The following is a 19,715-nucleotide window of genomic DNA, read 5'->3' on the forward strand; positions in this document are numbered from 1 at the left end:
TATTTCATTAGCAACCAGATAAGGTGTGGTCTGCAGAATAAAAAAGAAAAGTGTGTAGCTCATGAACTTATGAGGCTTCAGATGATTTCTACATGGTGATTAGAGTGGATTCTGCAATTAGAATTTATGTAAGTAAAACACACACGCCCGCGCGCGCGCGCGCGCGCGCGCGCACACACACACACACACACACACACACACGCTTCTTTAAAGGCACAGTACAAGAGTTCTGAATACAGCCTTGCAATGTTAAACAATGAAAAGGCATCATTTGATCATTGTGATTTTCTGTAGCTATAATTAAATGAAGGAATGCCATACTTTAAATTTAGTGTCATTTGACTGTATAACCCTTACTCAAATTTTGTAACTTAAGATTACAATTTCCCTACTATGATTATAAAAGAACCTTAAAAAATACCCATCGGTGACATTTTTTTTTTTTTTTTTGCTAACTTTTCTCTTTTTCCTTGTCAAGTAATGGTAAGGAATTTTCTACACTGATGTTTAACATTTAAATATGATTTCCTCTGTCACCAATTGGCATTAAGATCACATGCCATAAAAATTACATCAGGGTGATAGAATTATTGGCCAAAGTAGAGATGTTTCCTTGAGGAATAAACTTGTTTACTTTACTCACCAACCTTTTTCTCATCTGTCCATATTTTCACCATCTGGAATATTTTTTAACCTGATGGAGAAAAAAAATTGGGGAAGGGGATGGCTATTTAAAAATAAATGTATGCTTTACCCTACAGTTATTTTGAATTAGTCTTGATAAATAATTAAGGAATGCATAATATATTATTTAGATGCCATGGTCTTAAGAATTTGAGTGGTATTTCAAGTACAATTATAGTCATTTATTTATCAGTAGAAAATTTACATAATCACACTTCAAAATCCAGTGGACTGGAGAGATATCAGAAAGACACCCATGAATGTGGTAATGACTCTGAGCATTAGATTAAGTTAATAATATATTGATGCACATGATATTCTAATATCTAGCACTGCAGTATTTGATCACTTAAAATGATAAAAGCATAAATATTTTTCTCTTTTTAAACTGCATTTTATATAGGAGGGCTCCTTATAGTATAAAAAGCAACTTGAAAAATAAAAATTGAATTAGACAATCTCTGATAAAATGGAGCTAGTTAAGCTGAACTTAAATAAAGCCAAATTTCTATGTCTTTTGGCCAAGAAAATAATTATGTCTTAATAATAATTATTGGTTAACATAAATTTCTGTTCATTTTATTTTGAATTGACAATATAGACCTTAAGGCTGAAGTCCAGAAAAGTGACAGAAATTCAAGTCCTCTCTCTTGTCAGTGAACACAGCTCGCAAATGGAGGGATTACCTATCGGAAAGGTAACACACTTTCTGTTAGCTCAGTCATGCTATGGATTCTTCCTTAGCAGCTAGTCCATCTGAGACAAATTTGGCAGAAATATATGCAGTATTTGTACTATGCTGTTCGAATCACTAGAGTCCCATGTCATATCTGCAAACTCAGATTTTAGACTATAATTGAGCATGATTCTTGAGTGTGAAAGTCTAAGCTACTCAGCAATTTCTAACTTTATTTGGGGACAACTAAACTTATTACTTGTATTCATCTTGGTACCTACAAATTGTCATAGAGTTACTTTATAAAACAATGCAAATATAAATCCATCAGTTAATCCCCATTTCCTGGCCATCTAGATATTTTCACTACCAGAATAACTCAAGAGGCACATACTACAGACCCTAAAGATGAAGACCTATCGAATTAATTTTCTTCCTTTCTTTTCAAAGTCACTTCTCATGAGTTTGTCATGGTGATAACTTCATATTTAAAGCTACTAAACAGTTTTCAAACTATTCCAGACTGTTCAACACCCTCAACTTCAGATTCCTGTCAGCCAATGCTAACTTAACTTTGTATATAGATCATATATTTCAAGGTTAATTCAATACATTACAATGATATCTATTGAGCAGCTACTATGTATGTACAAACTAAACTATGTGCTTTTTAAAAGTAAGGCCTGAAATCCATTATTTGAGCTCCTCTCAGAGACTATTAAATTCATATGACAATTTCAGGTAACTTCCTAATTCTCACTGATTTAAAAATAAGGACTAAGTACACTTTTATTATTACTATACAAGAGATCTAGTCCTGACAGGACTAAATGGATAGATCCTGAACTTCAATGATAGTAAATCTTATATTGTCGTCACAGAAGCGTTACCTCCAAATAAATTATGGTAAGGTTTTTTTTCATTAGACCAGGGTTGATAAATGCATAAATTAATTATAATTGAGATATTTATCAGGGAAAATATTTCTTTATCATACTTGTTAGAAATCCTTCAACTCCAGTAAATTTCACTTATATTTATACATGCATGTGAATGGTTATATAGGTAGATTATATTTTTCCCCTAAAAGCACAAAGACAAAAATTTGAACTATATCCTGGGTAATATTCTGTAAATCATTTTTGTGGACTGATTCAGAAAAAGTGTTGATGATGATGATGATGATGATGATGATTTTGCACATTCCTTTTCCCAAGTGGTTCATTTGCAAGTTTTCACCAATTATTACCATGATTAGCATCTGTAGTTACCTCCAGTCTCCCACTAGCAGTTATATAAGACATAAACATTTTAACCTTGTCAAATTTGAATTCAAAACTAAAATAAATAAATAAATAATAAAAAATAAATCAACTTTAAGAGCCAGACTGCAGTTAAACAAGCTCCAGATAGCTTCCCAGGCAGGGCCAGTGACTATTAAAAGAAACTCTGAGAACACAAGATATCCCTCCCACAGCTACTTAGTGACAGAACCAAATGAATATTGTTAGGTGAGTGTTTTAATAACGCAGCATTTTCGAAGCATTTTCCCAAGATTATTTCTAATTGGCCCTGTCATAAAGTAGTCGAAAACTGCCTTAAAACAGTAATCAGTTTGAAACCAGTTGAGCAAGCCTGTGACAGGAAGTTATTAATAATATGCTTCGAAATTTACCTGTGAAATACTGAGCTTGACTACTTTTGTAAGAGAACTGAAAGTAAACGGCCTTTGTAATGCAAATCGATCAGTAGCAAAACGCCACCGTCTTTGGAATCCCACATTCTCACCTGAGCTTGCTACAGACCTTGGTGCAACCCTTTGGTGAATGGAATCAAACCTGCTTAACATGTAGGTAAGTGTCCTTTAGTGTCACTAAAGCACACCCCGTGGGCTGTGGCACGTACTTGTACACCAGGAAGCCTGTGCTCTCGTCCGGGTGCTCGTGCCCACCTAGCAGCAGGACCGCCCGCCACCTCGCAGTACGAGTGACCATCACCTGAAGCGAGGACCGAAGTGGCTCCTCCCGTTTCGCTCTCCTTGTTTTCTTCTAAGACCCTCCTCTTTCCCTTCCTCACCCGAGGCCACAGAGCTGGACCTGCGCCTGGCGAGGTGGATTTAGCCCGGTTAGAGTTAAGATGGTATCATTAGCTGCGCACAGCGTGACTTCCCACTAATCCTCTCTGCAACTTACAACAAGTTTAAATGTCCATGCATGATGTTATTAACTGGCTTTAGTAAGTGCTTAAGACCCAGATCTCTTTTTAAAGTAATCTCTGAACAAGTTCTACTGTATCCACCCAACAGGGAGATTAATATTTCCTGCAAATCTGATAGGGGGAAGATGCGCGCCGAGTCCCGAAAAGGCAATGGGACAGAAGTGGAAGTTGATCCAGGGAAGGGCCCAGAGCGGAGGAAGCTCACCAACCCTGGTTCCCAATTCAGAAAACTTCCTTCTCCAAGAGCTCCCCGGTATGCGTGGGGGAAGGTGGGTGCTCTTTCCGTTAGCTTTTCACCGAGATAAAAAATGAGGAGAGGAGTACATAATATCTTTATCAGTGATATTGATCATATCCAGGAAAGTTATGCCCAGGCATAACTAGAGAAACCGCCAGCAGTATAGAAAGCCCCTTAATCACAAGTTGCCTGCTAGCTTGAGGAAGGGACCCCGGGGATGGGGTAGCCGCAGCCAGATGCCTGCTTTCAAACGACGTCTTGGAGTGACTAAACCCCGATGCCACCCCCATCCACAAGCCCTAAGAGATTCCTAAGAAACCGCATTCCGGAGCTGGGGCAGAAGCAGGTCCGAGGTCGCTGGTGAGGGGCCGGAGGGCGGGGAAATAAAAAAAAAAAAACATAACAGCCCTAGCGGATGCAACTCTACATGCCAGGCAGAGGAATGCTGCCGGCCCCCCTCTAAGGTTCTCAAACCTTGGAGGGAGGGCGCTGAAACTTGAGCTCGCGTGAACTTGGGAGGCCTCCCAGCCCGCTACCTGGGCCGCAGCGCGCCCCCCGCCGCCCTGCCGCGCGCCAGCCAGGAGCGCGCGCCAGCGCCGGGAGCGCGCGCGCCGGCGCACCAGCTCCAGTAGCTCTGGCCGCTCTGGCAGCCCGTCTCCCGGGAAACACCAATCAGACGCCCGCTTCTGGAAAGGGCCGTAAGCAGCCGCAGCTGCAGGAGGACTCTGGCTGTTGGCGGTCACCGGGAGGCGTCGTGCTGCCCGGCGGCAAGCCGGCCGCCTTCGCTGCTGCCACTGCCTAGCCCAGCCAGTTCCGCAGCCAGTCACAGAGTCGGCTGTCTCCTCTGTGCACCGCCCACGCCAAGCACCTTGCAATGCGGCTGCTAAGCCTGGCTATTTTTAGATCTCAAGACTGCGTTAAGCCCGAGCTCAGCTAAACCCCAGTCAAAAACCACCAAACACAGTGATGTGCTTCTCTTTGAACAAATATGGCTCTGAACTCCATATTTCCCTGAATAAAGTCGATTATCTTCACTTTTTAAAGTCCTACCCCCTGTGGTCTGGCAGTTGGCTGCAAAGCGGAAAGCCACATGCTCCCATCTCAAAGATGGTCATCACCTTTCAAAGGAAGTGTACTAACTCTCGCGGCCCTGATTGAGGGCAAACATTCTTTAGCAGCAAATATAACTATATACTTTTCATTTCCATTCACCATCTTTAGAGTTAATTCCACAATAAAGTCAAACGATTCCCAAAAGGGGTGAAATGAGTTCTCCAAGTAGATGAGTAGATGAGAATGGAGGTTCCTGCTGGTTTCTGTACTAGGTTTAACTTGTGCTAAGAAACCGATGAACATATAAACAGGGAAACAAAGCCATCCGTTAAAATCTGGAGACACTGAAGAACTAGCTTACATGCCCCATCACTGAAGGACCTGTATAACTGTCTCGAAGTACTAACGTTAAAACAATCGGCCCAGTATTATAGATGTCTTTTTACTCATTAACTCCTAAAGGACACCTTGTCTCTGTTCCCCATCTCACTACCTCTCCACCAGAGCATCCATCCAAATGCAGCAATATATAGTATATGTTTTACTTACCCTAAATTATTAAGGGAAAGCAAAATCATAGCAAGACAGAGTGGAAAAAGGGTATCAATATTCTTAAGCCACAAGGGTATTTCCAGAGGTACAGATCCATAGAGAAAACTGGGTATACGGGTATACACTGTTTTCATACATATTCTAGCCACATGAGAAAATAAAACCTTTGGCTCTATCTCCTCATTTCTAAAAATTGAAAATTCTTAAAATGCCAAACTGCCTTGAACTATGTATATGTAATCTATAAATAGGAAGAACTTCTATGAACGTGAAATGTACTTATCCTTATCTCTTATTCTAGTGGTTTCTTAATTTTCATCAAAGACTACACAACATCAAATTAGAATTCATATTTTTCCAAATAAGAAAATCATTTTAATTTAAAAATTAAACAGAATACTAGTAGAAATGTATTGTTTAAGAAGACTTAAAGGCCACTTTGAAAACATAATTCATTTTGAATGTAAATGTTTTTATCTCATTACTATGCACATTAATAGCAACTTCACTAGGGGGCTGATACTGGTGGATATATCCACTCACAGCTTGCAAGGATATTGCAGTTTTCCTATATATCTTTTTTACCTCCACCCAATTTCCACTTTTGTTGTTGTTTGGATTTTTCTGAATGACTGTGTTTTTATGTTATATCCTTTATAATTCTATTATTAAGTGACCTTTTATTGTTAATTTTCTAGTATAAAGTAGGGCAAGGAAAATCATTTGGCTATATCCTTATATTTCCTTTTACAGGTGTCATTCTATTGGCCAATTTTTTTAAGTATTTCATGAAAAGATTCTAGATGTCAAAACCTGCAGTTAACGCTCCTGTTTAGAAATACACAAAATAATACCTTTGACGTTGGCAACTCAGATGTATTATTCAGCAAAACAGCAATTACTCATTGTTTTGCACTTACATGTTAAGAACTATGCGACACTTGGTGACACAATAACAAAATTGCAAAGTCAATTATATTTAAAAGAGACAACCTAATAAAACATACGCAACCAACTCCTTTTACTCTTTTTGAACTGTTTTGCTTCTTTTTCTGACTGTTTACAGTTAAATAGATTATGTGAATGTTAAATCTAAGTATAATAACTGATTCACACACATCATGAGAAAAGAAAAGTTAGAAAATGGGGAGGAGGTGTAACACAAAGGGAGGTGTATTCCTGAGGGTACCAGAATCTACCTAGGGAGGTGCCAGAGTGTTTTGTATTTTTGGAAATTTACATCTATGATGTTCTTTTGCAATGTCAATCATAGTGGCAAACTCTGAAAGAGCAGTGTCTGCCAAAACTTAAAGCAAAATTTAGGTTAGATTCACAGTAATAATTCTAAGCAGAGCTAAAGCCAATAAAACCCGAGTAAAGGCTCCTTATATCTAGGAAGGGAGGGTTTCAGGTGGGAGTAGTTGTTTTATTCTATTTTAATTGCACAAGAAGCATTTTTGTAACTTGAACTTCCCAGTAAGGAATTCCGCTTCTCCACCCAGCCTGCAGCCTGAATTGAAGTTCCCATCAGAAAATTAAAATGTTTGTCTGGATAAAATAACTTCTAAATGAACTCTCTATTTCTTTTCGTTTCTTTTTGTATTTTCTGCAATGTAGCCCCTCGCAATGATATTAGTTCTAGTGTGGGAAAATATTATAATTGAGATCTGGTAAGTTATTTGCAGACTTCAAGTTTTTCTTTACACTGTGCTGACATTTAGTACAGCCCTGGTGAGGAAAACAATACTACCATTCATAGCTCTAGACGTAGATTTCAATCGACTTAAGCGGGCACAATGAAACTTGGTCATTCACTGGTTACCCATATTGTGTTCTCAAATTTTCTCTCAGCAAAAGTATAATGACTCGGTATTGTATGGTTGCATAGACAAGGGCTCGGAACAAGAGACACTAGTTTTGTCTGACGGTGTGAGAAAGTCGTGAAGGGATCTTTTCTTCCAGATGGTGTTAAATTCAGCTGCCTTTTTAACATTGGCCTTGCACAGCAATCTGCTGCTCCCCTTTCACAAAGACTGAGCTTGGTTCCCACTAGTTAACATGCATACTCACGCAACCTGCAACTTCACTCCAACTGTTTTACAATGCAGTGGTATGCTAAATAAACTTGATCCGGTTTCTGCCAATGTTAAAACTAGCTTTCAAAGAACTACTTAACTGATATTTACACTTCCTTTGACTTATATGTACATGCCTTTGGAATATTTCAGATTTCAAAGAAATATCACCTTATTATAAGGTCATTGTAGAGATTACCTTGGACATCCTTCAGACCCATGCTCAGATACAGTACCTCTCTTCAACACACACAAATAAAACAAAATGTCAGAAATTTGATGTGCAATAGAAAAAAGAAAAATTGGGACATGTTGCATCAAGAATAGTGGAACAGCAAAAAATAAAATGAAAATAATAACATTGAAATGTATTTTTATTGATTGATAAGTCATGTAACATTAGTATGGTACAAAGCAAGTTTGATATGACAATGGCAAACACATAATTATAATATTGTTTATTTTCCTTAGATGTTATATTTAACATATTTACATAAAAGACCAAGATGTAAGCAAAAGCTTCAGTAATTTGACTCCATTGAGTGCTTTCAGTAAACAATAGGTTTCCCTAGCAAACATCTTATTGCCTTAATTGAACCTCCTTGAGAAAGAAAACCACACACTTTGTAATGTAAATGTTAATTGTAGTAGACAATGGTTCTAGGTAAATAGCACCCCTGGACATGAAGTAAATGAAAGGAATACAGGCACTTAACAATGAAAGGTTGTTTGCACAAACAGTGCTTCAAATGTAAATAAACAAGGGTCTTCTCAACGGTCACTACTGTAGTAAAACTTTGGCACGTGTTCAGCAGCCATAATGAGAATTTACGTTAATAAAGTGTCTCAGAGTTTCTAACTGAAACTAACAGTAGTTTTACACGCTTTTCCAGTCTGAAGTCTTATAAGGTGCTGAAGCTACAAAGAAAAATGTAATGCTTTTCAAGAAAAACTGTATAGATTTGGGATTTGGGATTGTCAGTAATCTAGGCCACATGGAAGATAACAGGCCATGTTAGGCATTTTCTTATTGCAATGTTTGTATTTACGTTTAATGCCTATACAAATGTTTGCTTGTTGACACGTGGAACAATGTAAGAACTTTTATGAAAAGATTACAGTGGGGACCTCCAAAGTCCCAAAGTTTCTGCTAAGTATAGTCATTTTTAGAGTAAATAAAAATGGCTGTTTAGAATGCATCTCACTGGAACTGTATCAAAACAACATTTTTTCGTATTATTATTGTAATTAACTTTCTATAGGCTGATGATTTTATAGTTTTACTTCCACTGTGTCTACTGGCATAATCAGGCCAAGTTCCTACATAGATCATGTCAAGGGGTAAACAGCCTGATGAAGCAATAATAATGTCTGTTAAATAAAGTTGCATTTTTAAATATAATCCACCCCAAACAAGTCAAAAGGCAGTCACAAGGCCAAAAGTACAGACTGAGAGTTTGACACGAAGGGCAGGCGGAAACTTTTTGGAACTGCTTTCTACTAGCTTTCCTTAAATATTGAAAATCTTAACCAAAGAAGAAACTTGAACTTAATTATGGCCAAATTAAACAGTGGTTACAGAATTAACAGAAACAGACAGCATGTATGCAGCAGCTACAGACCAGTTGGTGCTACCATTTGGGAGGCTGCAGATGGCTGTGGGTGGGAAATGCCTCTACTTTCTTAAGCGATGGAGATGAGTATGGTGTGTGCGCTTGATGTTTTTTTCATACCCCCACCCCCCAACAGGGCTGTCTGTCATAGGCTGCCGGCCCGCTTTACCACTTGCCCCCGAGCGTGGGAATCGGAGCGTCCTGCCGTTCACATCTCCTGCATTCCGTTTATCGGAATCAATTAGGCAAGACAGACCCTCAGATTCCCCACCCCCTTTCCATTTTTGTCAGGTCTATATACGTCCTAATTATTTCAGTTTGGGATGCCAGAGCTGTTTCCTGGATAGACCTGATCATCCTTAAACAAAAAGAGAGGAGGCGCACACGTGGGTTGTGGCGTAAATGTCACTTTCATTTCCAATGCTAGGCGCAGAGTAAGACAGAACATTTTTTTAACACTTTGACAAGAGGGGAGGCGATCTCGTCTCCATCATGTCTTTCTGCTTCAGTAGCTTCCTCAAGGAAACCCTCTTGGAACAGAGAAGCATCTGTCCTTGTATTTTGAATAGAAGAATAAAAAATCAGCCTTTGCTGTGTGTTTTTTTTTTTTTTTTGCATTTTCTCTGCTAGCTGTATGTCCTCAGTAGTTACAAATTATTAACCTTCCATTATAAACTTTTCTGAAAGTCTAATTTAATATAATTTGATATACAACCCCAGTACATGTAGTTTCCAAACACAGTCTTCAAATTTTTCAGGGGAGGGAGACCTCAGAAGTAAATAGCCTAAGTCTAAGTATTATGAAATCATTCTTAAACTAGATACCAGACGTCTCTACAACAGCTTTCTAAGGGGGGGGGGGGACCTCGTATAAACTTTTGCCTTAAAAACTATACATGCATCTTTACTGATTAGCACTATACAATTCTCCTCAGCAGCTGTAACAACACCTCTCAAAGTAGCTGGCACCTTTCTATTTTGGCATCTGTGTGTCACTTAATTTCTTCTAATCCCACCTCTAACATAAGGAAAAAGAACAAAAACAAAAACAAAAGCAAAGTTAGATTCAATAAGTATTCCTGACCTTTCTGGTTTTTACTGTCTCTTGGTTGTAGTCTTTCATTCTCACACGCTCCCCGGCGATCTTGAAGGAGTTTTTACTTTCGGTTATCTAGCTTTATGAAGACCAATACACTCATACAGCTAGATAACCAAAGATAACAACTCGCTTCCCTCACACGCCTCTGTCTTCCTCTGGCCAGATTCCAGATCCCGCTCTCTCTGGCAGTACCGAAGAGCAGTCCTCCAGGACACTTGCCGTGCACAAGATTCCTTCTTGTATGTGAATATGACCTGGTTTCTGTTTGTGTGTGCAGCTAAAACATCCAAACGAGATCTGTTGCTTTCAAAGTTTATTCCGAACTTTTTTTTTTTTCCTTTCAGCAAGTAATCTCCGGCAGCGTTAGCCAACAATTCATCTATTAATATCAGAAAATAAAACCAGCTATTAAGATGCAGCGGGCGGTTAGGAGTGTGCAGCAGCATCCGTCCCTCCACAGGCCTCTATTTGCATTGTAAATTGCTTCATTCTCACGCAAGACTCTTTAGCCTCCCTCTATAGAGATGTATAAAGCCAACGGCAATTTCCAGCGCAGGTTAAGGAGGAAGGAAAAAAAACATCCCATTCTATAGAAGAGGTGACAGCTGATTCAGGGATCTGCTCCTGATCCTTTTGGGTTAGGCACCATGAGCTTTTTACCAAGCGGTGGCAGCTGGATTGCACATATCTTGTGTGTGTGTGTTTTAGGGGGAAGATCCTCGATTTCACAGGGCTTCTAGGCTGGGGAAGAGAAGATGCCGTCTTGCTGGTGTGCTGCTGCCCCCGGTCTGAAAGAAGGAGAAAAGGGCCATCATTGGAGGGGCTTTCACAGCCAAAACGTGGACCAGCCCGGCAAGGTCAAAGGTTCGAGACCGCGGGAGACCAAGGTAATGATGATGTCATGAGAAATCTCAAGTACATGGTTATTGATATGCATCAGTGATCAGCCAACTGCCCCACGCCTCCTGCCCGAGCAGCGGCAGCGGCAGCAGCAGCAGCGGCAGCATCGCTACAAGCCCTATTTTCTCAATCAACATCTCTTCAGCTAGCACTACCGACTGCTCCAGGAAAAGCAACCCGCGGCCTTTTACCTCTTCGGTGCTACTGTAGATCGCTCTAATATCCAAAGACTGGAAGAAATCTCTCTCTAAGGACAGATAAAAGCATTTCAGATCTGGGGAACGTCTTTGCCTGCGTTTCTCTTCTGGCAGATTGCATGGGCAGACAGATGGAAGGCACTTTGCTATTGCTTAAAGCAGGGCCTTGCTTTCTGGGGCTGGGAATCAGATCTGTATTACGCAGTGAGTCGATGTGTGATTACATTGACAATTTGCTCTGGTGGTGTGTTTTTAATGGCTTCACAGCTCAGTCATGTTTTGTATCTATGTACCATGGCGATAGGGCAGCATATTTTGCTCTGTAAGTTCAAACGGAATGCTCTAAGCAGGCCGACTTCATCCTGTTTTGTTTGTTTGTTTGTTTGGTTTGTTTGTTTTAATGACTGTATAGGGTGTGTGCCTTAGAATCTGGCACAGGTAAGCACTGCAGCATTAGTTTCTACTGTTGTACACAACTCTGCTGTAATAAAAATGCTGAGCCTTTGTTTATAGTTTCAAACATCAATGTTCATACAGAAGGACAAAATACACTAGTATTCCTTATGAAATTATGAAAAAAGTATTGTTACCTCATGAAAAAGAGAAAACACCTGGGTGGTAAGAGCATAACTCCACCCCTCCTTCCCCTTCCCCACCCCCACCTTTCTTCTATCTAGAGGGGACTATTGTTTTATTAATTAATTAGCCTCCTTCCTCTCTTAGGACTTTTCAAAGTGTAAATATGGTCACTTAAAAAAGCTCTTTTCTTCTCTTCCTTCGTAATGGGTACTCTATGTTTAATGCATCTATAATATGTACAGTTCTAAGAGTCAGATGCCCCACAACAGAATATCTAAGGCGCAGCCCACATAAGGTGCATATCCACCCTGGGTGAACTTTACTGATTGTTTTCCAAAATTAGGAGTCCTGTTTGGTGGTGTTACTGTTCCTTCAAATATATGCTACAACCGAATGTTATAAACCTTCATATTCATTTCACACATCACTAGTTTATCACAATACTCTCATTTCTTTAGGTTGACTATTTTCCCCAATGACTAAAACACTTTCAGCATTAATATATACTCTTCCATTAATTCAGAAATTTATTCATGTTAAGACATGAGTGTGAATATGCTTACCAAATTACATACAGAGCACACATATATAAATCCAGAGAAAAGACTGACAAGTAAAGAAAACCAAAATTGCTAAGCCCCAATCTAGAGTTCAAACAATAATATTACACCAATTAAAGATACAATTTAGAAACATGGATGCCAATTTCCCTTAGATTTTTATTTACTTTTTTTTTTGGTGAGCATTCATGTTCTTATTATCTAGAAAAGTCTAAGTTGGGGAAATAGTATATGTATCTTTCTTATCAAATCTTGGTACAAGAAGTATGATCAGAAATGGCTGCATTGGGTTACATATAAAATGTACATGCAAACTACAAAGTAATTCAGAGAAACACACTCCCATAGAGTTACTGCTCCTTCTTGAACTACGAGGTCACAACATAAACTAATGGATAGAATTGAACACATCACTGAGGCACATGCCACTTTGACATTATGTAAAACCATAATGAGCTTTGCTGCCTTGGAAGATTGAGAGTATTTTGGCTTTGCTTTCCAAGACCTCGAAGCAGAATCATTAGTGATTTGGCATGTACTACATAAAGCAAGCATATGATCAGATGAATTCAATTCTTTAAGTCAAAACCCTAAGGAATGCCAGATATTTTTAGAATATCTTTTTGCTTTACATATGTCTGGGTGGGGGGTGGTGAAAGTAGAGATGTGATACATGTATGTCTCTGTGTGTCAGTCCATATTTGTGTGAATTCACAAATTAGTGTGGCTACATTTCCACATTTAAAAATTAAATGCATTTTTAGAACCCAAGTAACTATCATGAAAGCCAAGACACTGACCATTTGAAGTGCTTCTACACTTAGAAGCTACAGAAAATACTGTCTTAAAATAGCATATTCTAAAGCAGTGCCACATAGTCATATCAGCTGACTCCAGGACTGGCCCCCATGCATGCCACACATACTGTAGATTCATTGTGAGAGCTCCAAAAAGTGAAAATGGCTAACATAATGATTATGGGCAGTCTGCTCATTAGCCATATAGCCAATCAAATATTTTACCTCTCTATCCTCTTTCAAGGTATGGAGAAATAAAAGATATATAGCAAGGCTTAGTACTGAACACCTGATTATTTTGAATATTGCCAACGTCCATACCATGGTTTATCATATACAGTTCAAGGACTCTATTATTACTTGGGATTTGAAACAGTTGAAACAATTGTGCTGATTCCCAGAAATGCCTGCCATGCATTGTTATGAGCAACTATTAACACCTACATGTTTATATTTCAGATATTTCTGTTTTTCAGGAAGCTATTTATCTGAGCTACAGAATACCCTTTTTGAAATCTGCATATTGAAGGATGTACTGAATTCAAATGGCTTGCTTGCTCATTCTCTAATAAATTCCCATTAATGGCCAGTAGATTAGGACATGATTGTCATGCTTGTTTTCTCATCTTTTTATAGGTCTCCAGATGGCTGAAACATGAATTGAAACATCCTGGTTTTCTTGGGAATAAACAATCTCTGCTTAAGTCAGAAGTGAAAAGTTATGATTTTCCACATATTTGGATCAGACTCATGCTATTCCATAAATGCAAATAATCAGGTTTGCCACTAATATTTACAATACCTCTCTGAATCCTATTCAGACTACTGCATGGTATATAAAAAATTGGCCTATTACTGAAATCCCTTTTTAACACTGAGTTTGTAGATTCTTATGTGTGTAAACCACAGTCCACTAATACAGTCAACACTACCATTTTCTACATAAAAGCCATTTAATTTACAGTGATTTGTATAGTTCAGGCAAGGTACTTGTCTGGCTTACTTTCTAAAAAAAGTGTCCTATTATGTCTTCTGTATCCCGAATTTCATTTTTTATAGGCAGTTACAGGTTATGTTTGCATTATCCTTGATACATAGTATACAAAGGCTACATACAGGGGAAAAAACTGCACATATGGAAACTTAGATTTTTCTGGAACTGTACCTATTGCATGAACTGGGACATATGCAATACACTACAAACCTACCACCCAGTAAATGATATTCTATTTGGACTTTGTACGTCATTTTTATTTTACCAAATGTAAAATTTTAAATTACCTTTGGCTGGTTGTATTGTCTATTCATTTTATGCTTCTTTGTAGTCTCTTCTGAAAAACAGTCAAGAAAACAAATAATCACAGTTTTAATATATACATATATCTATATAATCATGTTTAGATTTGGCTTCATTTTAAAGTATCACAATTACCATGATCCCTTTAAATGCCAAGAGATTCCAAAAAACCTCAGTACAATGTATGCTGGGCTTCAGCACCCACAGGGTTAAATATGCTAATTTGCATTTAAATGGAGACATGCATGATAATGGGAATGCAAAATATGCAGAATCTGGAGGGGTTTAGGAAATTAATTTTTTTCTTTCTTCTTTTCTTTTATTTTTAGCTTGGAAGAAGAGGGACTCTTAAAAAACATTAGGGATTTGAACACTATAACCTGCCATACAAAAGACGAAGGAGAGTTCTTCCATGTAAGAATTTCAAGACTGGAACAAAGTCGTATTTTCTAAATGTTTAAGGAACTAGATTTCCAGGCCTTTCAAACAATGGGAATCCCTAGATAAATATCTAATCCATTAGAAAGATGCAAATAGTTTACTGTAAGGCCACTGCACGGTGAGATGTGCATTCATATCTATGGCTCCTGATTGGCTATTTCCTTCAGTAAATCAATGAATAATGTAAAACCTGATTGCTGTAAAGTGGTGGATTTTTTTATTCCCTTCCCCCATTCCTCCATGACTCAATATATTAAAGAAGTCTTACTCTCTCGAAAATAGGTTGCGTTTCTTTTATGATTTTTTTTTTTAATGCTTATTGTTATTTTGGAGTAGTGGGGTGGGGCTACTGGTTTTGCAAAATGAAAGTACTCCACTGGTTCAATTATGCTGACTATGGGAGCTCCTTTCCCGAGACAGGGCCCTAATTACTTGTGGCAAGGTGGGGAAGAAGGGTGCTGGGAAGAGTTGGGCACCAGAAGAGGGAGGAAACTGGATCCGACCCTGCCATTCTGGGCCCAAGGCAGCCACGGCTCCAAAAGAGCCTCCGGCCATGGCCGTGACTTGACAGGGCCTCCGGTCTAACTTCTGATCAATACCACTGCTGCCCTGACCCCATAAGACAGTCCCCCATTCAAGCAGCGCCGGTACATTTGCAAGAGAAAACGCCGCAGACACCTATGCAAATACAGTTCCCACCTCCCCGTGTTCCCTCAGACAATTCCAGGCCACCGAAGGAAAGTCTTGCCTCCCTCCGCGGGGTCTGGGCTCCAGGCAAACTGCAGGGACCGGTATCCGCTCAGATACCAGAAGCATCTGAAGCTGAAATGCTCCAAGTCCCAATAACTAACCATGGTGGCTGTTATCTTGATGAATCTGAACTTAGGATAACCCTGTAAAGCGGCCTCTCGGCTCCCAGAATTCAAAAGGCAAGAGAAAGAGAAAGTGGAAATCCATTAGGTCTAGTTAGCTAGTGTACATAAAGTTTACACCAGAATCCAGTCAGAGCCTCACTTCCTTGCCAGGTGATTGCAACTTTGAGGTGGTTAAAAGATTTATTCAACAAAATGCAAATCCTGAATCCAGGAACGCAAAATACGATTGCATTTAGCTCTAGGTTTATAAGAAAAAAGTCCCCCCACCAACAACACAAAATTACATACAAAATTCCTCTTTCCCGTGTGAAATTTTCCTGGCATCTCTCTGCAATTGGGGGTCAGACCGCTGGATAATTAACAGTTCTGGCTCAGACAACTCAAGAGATCAACAGGTTTAGCATCCGAGACTCACAATCAATTAGCTGAAGCAAAGCCCCGGACTGGCCCGCGGAGCGACCCGCAGCGGGGCTCTGCGGTCACCGGCTGGAGGACGAGGTGAGGAGCGCGGGCGCGGGGCTGCAGCGGGCTGTTGGCCCTGTGCCGCCGACCGAGTTGCCGCCTGCGGGCCGCGACGGTACTCACTTGCTCTCCTCCCTGCGCGAGGCAGTGTTGCCCCCCAAATCCAGCTGAGCAGGAATCGAGGCGCTGGCCAGAAGACAAGATCCAGAGTCAGTCACACACAGGGCGGCCGCAGTGCAAAAGCATGCTCCTTTCGGCGTCTCAAAAAAAGAAAAAAAAATTTTTTTCAGATCATTCCTCTCCTTAGCACATTTAAAACTGCCGCTCAATTCCACACGGTGATCCTTGCTTGATTGCGTCTAAAATAGTTTAAACGGATCTTCCCTTCTTGGGAGAGAGAGAAGGACGCAAAAGACGAAGGAAGAAAAAAGCCAACTTTTCCCCCCCACTCCAGGCACTTGCTCCCTGAGCCTCGGAGTGGAGAGTGAAGTGGTGTGTGCGAGGCTCGGCAAGTTTTTGGGGGGGCTGTCCAAGGTCTAGTCCAGCCCCCTCTGCCGAGGAGGACGTGCTCTGAAACTCAACCAATTTCCCCACTGCTTTTGTTACTGATGAACTGAAGCCCTATTGTTCATCCATTGCCACGGTCTTTTTCAGTCCCCACACTACGTTCTGCGTTGCCAGAGATAATGAATTTGCACCCAAACCTCTCATAGTCCCCTCCTGACAGACGGAACAAATTAGAAATGTCTCGTCTGAAGGAGGGCAATGGCTACATTTTCCTATTGTAGGATGCAAAGCACACATTTCTTTGGAAACTTCTTTTGCCTTTTCTATCTTTTATTTTCTCCTCTCTCTCCCCCCCCCTCCCAGTTTCTATTTTCCTCTTGATTTCTTTAGACTTTCTCTCCCTCTCTCTCTCTTTTTAAAGAATAGGCCTGTCTTGTTTTTCCAATGCACCATTTTATGTAACTTGTGGATCTTTTCTACCTTCCTTCTTTCCTCTCCTTCTTTCTTTTTTTTAAGGACTCCCTTTGCAATTTTATTTACAAACTTGGAGAATGACCTTTTGACTTGCGGACTTTAAAAAAAAAAAAAGAAAGAAAGGTCTTTTGGTTCAAGTCCCCTTTCCTCACTCCTCCTTCTCTTTTTGTTGTGGTCGTCAAATGTGTTTGGCTGAAGACAAGCAATACATTATAAGGATTTTTATTCTTTAAACTCCAGAGCTATTCAAAAGGTACCAGGGACGCGCCATAGGGGTTATCTATTTGAGGGGGAAGAAAAAGCGTGTGTGTGTGTGTGTGTGTGTGTGTGTGTGTGTGTTCCAGGAAAAGAGGCAAAGAGATGTGGGAGGGTGTGGGTGGGAGTGTGCAGGGAGAGAAGGGTGGGGGCAAAGTGGGCTTCCTGGAACACGAGCCGGGAGGCTGTCAGGGGTGTAGGCACGAGAGGGAGGGTGCAAGAATCCGTCTCGCCGAGGGCGGCTTGCAACCCTGGGCCTGCTTGCGCTCCCAGCCGGCCGCAGCCTGGGCGCGGGTGCCTGCGCGCGCGGGCACTTGGTCCGAGCCTGCGCGCGTGCGACCGGGGGCGGAACGGGGGCTATAAAAATTCAGGCGAGTGGCCCGTATGTAAATGCGGCCGGGGCGGGGGGCAGAAAGGAGGTGGTAATGAGAGCCGCCGGCGCAAAGACCCGCCGGCTGCCCCCAGCTTTCCCGCCAAGTGCAGCCGGAGGACAGACAGCCATGCGTGTCCTTGGCGGGAGGGCCCCCGCCCGCCGCGCGCGCCCGCCCCCCGCGCACACGCATACACTCCCCTCGAAGGCGTGGGGCTCGGTAGCCACGAGCGTGTCAGGAAAACAAAGCTAAGGTTGCGAGGTGAAACGAAGAAACGGCAGCTGTGGCGGCCAAGGGCAGGACTGGGAAGCCGACACCGCGTCCTCCGGCGCCCCTTCCTCGCCAGCCAGCGGCTCTGCCCTCAGCCCGGGGCTTCACACGGCCCCGGCCCAGAGGAGGCCGAGGATCGTTTCTTAGCTGCCTAGGAATGGGGAGTGAGCAGAAGCGGGGGCGGATGTGCACTGGGAGGTGCCACTGGCTCCCGCCCGGTGCGCAGGCACGCACACGCCGGCGCGCGGTGCTGGGTGAGGGGCGGGGGTGGGGAGTAGTGTGAAGGCCTCCCTGCCGGGTAGCCGAGAGTCGCTACCTCCTCGCCGAGGCTGCTGAGCTCCAAGATAAAAACACACCAGGCTGAATCCGGCGAGGCAGCGCCCCGGGCTGTGACCACGGAACGGCTTACACCTCAAAAGCCCTCCTCCCACACAATGTAATAGGAAAGGCCTGGCTGTTCAGAGAGAGAGCCTTCTCTGACCAGCACACCCTGCCTCCCCAAATGGGTGAAACTCGAACTCCAGCCCAGGATCTCTGGCTGAGATGGCCCCGCAGATAAATCCCAGAGGCGGTCTCGGAGAATCACCAGTCTCTCTCTCATCTCGCTCGCAGCCCCTGCCTTGATGCTCACCAGCCCAAGCACCCCTTTAAAACACACACACACACACGCACACGCACGCACACTTCATCACATTACAACGCAGGCTAACAGCACGCCTGTTAATGAAGCTGACGCGCTTAATGAGTGCACAGGTAAATAGGTACCAAAAAGAGAAGCTCCCACCAGTCGGCTGGGCGATTTACCTCTCCCTACTGGAAACACGTGTAGCTTATCATGTTTTAGGAATGATTTGCTGTTGTCTGAGGTCGCCCCCTCTTCTTGTTGTGGAGAGAAGCCAAAAAAAAAAAAAAAACAAAAACAAAAACAAAAAACAAAAAAAAAAACCCACAAAAAGAAACGAAAAAAACAAAAAATTATGTTCCATTGTCAGAGTCTTCTTTCTAATAAGCTACCTGAGCATTGGTCTTATAACATTTGGGGATCTGATCTGGTTTGTTATCTGTTGATTTTGGTTTGTTGTTTTTGAGTGTGCTGTTTTTCTGAGGGAAGCAAAAGAACGTGTATTTGGTGGGGTTGGAGGCGCAAGACAAGAGCTTGTGTGTGCGGCCGGAAGGCTGGAGAGTCTGGAAGCCAGGCAGTGGCGAAAGAAGACGGAGTCTCGTCCTCCCCGGGGTCGGGACGGGGCCCGTTGGCCTCCTCCGGCCTGGGCTTGGCTACTGCCGCTGTCGCCGCCCGCACTAGCGGGCTCCGCCGGCTGCCGCTCCGTGTTTTCCCCCATCCCGGCTTCACGTTCAAGGTTTAGCTGCGAGGTCACGTCCATTGACGTCAGCTCCCTGTCTCCCTCTACGTCCGGCTACATTTACATACATCAAGGAAATTAGGGCATTAAAAAAATATGCAAATCCTGCGCGGAGAGGAGCCGGTGCATTCCTGGCGCGATCGCCTTTTATTGAAGCTTTTA

At 41.8% G+C, this 19,715-nt stretch overlaps 1 long non-coding RNA gene across 1 annotated transcript; it reads left to right on the plus strand.

The window, feature by feature from the left end:
• The first annotated feature begins 10,988 nt into the window (after nucleotides 1–10,988).
• LOC123608142 lies at nucleotides 10,989–15,257 on the plus strand. The gene is made up of 3 exons (XR_006717118.1): nucleotides 10,989–11,094; nucleotides 13,877–14,018; nucleotides 14,867–15,257. It is a non-coding gene; the product is annotated as an uncharacterized LOC123608142 (long non-coding RNA).
• The last annotated feature ends 4,458 nt before the right edge of the window (nucleotides 15,258–19,715 follow it).

Source organism: Leopardus geoffroyi, chromosome A1, assembly GCF_018350155.1.
Source record: "Leopardus geoffroyi isolate Oge1 chromosome A1, O.geoffroyi_Oge1_pat1.0, whole genome shotgun sequence".
NCBI classification, from domain to species: Eukaryota; Metazoa; Chordata; class Mammalia; order Carnivora; family Felidae; genus Leopardus; species Leopardus geoffroyi.